The sequence below is a fragment of the Carlito syrichta genome, unplaced genomic scaffold, assembly GCF_000164805.1.
Source record: "Carlito syrichta isolate Samal-C Ts95f unplaced genomic scaffold, Tarsius_syrichta-2.0.1 Scaffold303749, whole genome shotgun sequence".
Taxonomy (NCBI): domain Eukaryota; kingdom Metazoa; phylum Chordata; class Mammalia; order Primates; family Tarsiidae; genus Carlito; species Carlito syrichta.
In genome coordinates, this window is record NW_007247845.1 from 715,915 (window position 1) to 718,272 (window position 2,358).

The window sequence follows — 2,358 nt, forward strand, 5'->3', positions numbered from 1 at the left end:
CAGCACAGCCGCTGAAAGTTTAAACAGGAAGAATCGACACATATTTCAGCAAAGTTGGTAACATTCCCTCTTGCTGTCATATTTGAGGTTTTTTTTTTTTTGTTTTGTTTTTTGCCAGACAGATATATGACTTTTGTTGTTGTTGTTGTTGTTTTTGAGTCAGAGTCTCACTCTGCTGCCCAGGCTGGAGGGTAGCGGCAAGCTCACGGCCACCGCACCCTCGATCTGCTGGGCTCAGATGATCCTTCCACCTCAGCCTTCCAAGTTGCTAAAACTAAAGACATGCGACACCACACCAGGCCAATTTTTTGATTTATTGTAGAGAGGAGGTCTAGCCAAGTTGCCCAGGCTGATCTCGAACCCCTGGGCTCAGGCAGTCCTCTCACCTTGGCCTCCCAAAGTGCTGGGATTATAGGAATGAGCCACTGCGCCTGGCCTGATGTTTGAGTTTTTAATTTACTTTTCTATTTGTGTGTGTGTGTGCGTGTGTGTGCTTTTTTTTTTTTTTTTTTTTTTTTTTTTTTTAAGGGGGATAGGAGAGGTGGGGTGGTTGCTGAAGAGGGTAGAGGAGAAATCACAGAATATTTTACTACAACTGTGCTGCCGCTTCTAGGGACACCAAGCACAGGTTTCCTTACAAAGGCTGTAACTCTCTCCCATCTCAATTCCATTGTGGCAACCCACCTCCACATCCATCTTCAGGCTCTGCTCTGTAGCATACTTGTGACCCCTTCCTTCATTATGTCCTCCTCATATCCACCCTCAAGCTCAAGTCCTTCAGGAATGCGGATTAACCCCATTTACTGTTATTGATCACCAATTACGTATAAACCCCTTGTATATCACTAAGTGTTCTTCTTTTTAAAAATATTTTTTTTTAAATAGTTTCAGAAACAACATAGGAAAATACCAAGTCATTTTGTGTATGCTGTAGTATATACAGTAATGTCTTTCATTGCATATTTTAAATACACTAGAAATAGGGTGAGTATTCACATATTGATCTGTTTATTCTCTGAAATGAAAGATATGAAAAATAATCCTACTATAATGTCATTTAACCTGACTTATTTTCTGTGCTCATTGTGATTGCTGTGACTTATAGAGTTGATGCCAGCTTGAAAATTGGCATGCATGGTTTTGCAAAACTGGTTCTTAAAAGGGCTATTAAAAAATGTGGTCATTTAAAGCTGTTTCAGAAAATGTATTGCTCCCGTTGTGATTTTAGAAATGGCAATTTAAAAAACTTATGTCTACTCTACATGAGTTTGATTATAAAATAGATAGTTTTTCAAACTGCCTTAGTCTACTTCTTGATGCATTTTAAATTTGAAATGGCTCTTTGAACACCTGTATGGCTGCTCAACCAGTGACTATTGGGTTCATTGCTTTGCCACTGGAGTCAATTTCACGATTACCTCTCTAGTAAGATGGTGACTCCTGTCAGTTGGAGAAAGAAATAAATGCTTTGCATTAACAATTTCCCCTCCCCCACATAATTGTCATTTTTAAAGCTGTCAGTACTCTGGCTTCTTCAAAAGTGAAGATGACATCATTCCAACACCTTTTTCTCTTTCTGATACAAAAGATTGAAAGTTGCCCTTTGCTGATTCCCTTCGGGGTGTTCATTTTTTGTTTTGCAAGTGAAGACTACACTGAATTGCCAGTTATCCTAGAATTACTGGATTGCAGTCTTCTAGGAAGGAAGGGATCAGGCCTAATGTATGTTTAGCAAAATTGTGATTGTAGTAGGAATTTGCGAGTTTGTGGAATACAGTAGAATGGGATTAGATGACTTTGAGAAGTCCTTTAATGCAGACTTTTGAATGAAGGGTTTTTGCAATGAAAGGTCTCTTGTAGATCTCAAAGTCCACTAGAAAGAGTACTAGGGTTTTTAAAAATCTGTTTTGAACCTTGCAAATAGTACTGATTCTTTGCCACTAATCCTTCCCAGACCCTCATCCTCCACAACGTTCCTGTTTGCTTATAGGTGTCAACGATCATGACATCTGTACCCACGCTATGACAGCAAGTCTGTTAGTGATTTTTAAATAGGCGCAAATCAAGGGACGGCTTTGTCCCTCTTCGGCGCAGGTGGGACTGATTGGGGAAGACGCAGCTGAGGAGACAGTTTCGCAGGGTGACTCAGTCTCAGCCCTGACCGTTGCTTTCAAACACGCCAGGAAAAATGTACCAGTCATTGTTATGATGAAAACAACCGGGAGGTGGGGATGAGGATAAGAAGAACCGAGATAAAAATTGGCCCAAGCTGTGTGGAGCACAGAAGGCTGCGCTGACGCGCGGGGCGCGGCCGCTGCACCTGCGAGCCGCACACGCGGGAGGGCGTGGCGGCGGCGG

The 2,358-nt window shown here is 41.8% G+C and overlaps 1 protein-coding gene across 1 annotated transcript in view; it reads left to right on the forward strand.

Moving 5' to 3' along the window:
• Positions 1-1,966: 1,966 nt before the first annotated feature.
• PCGF5 (polycomb group ring finger 5) overlaps positions 1,967-2,358 on the forward strand; it is a 58,846-nt gene continuing 58,454 nt past the window's right edge. The window contains exon 1 of the mRNA XM_008059174.1: positions 1,967-2,140. The gene's annotated coding sequence lies outside the window, so the exon portion shown is untranslated. The remainder of the gene's footprint in view (positions 2,141-2,358) is intronic.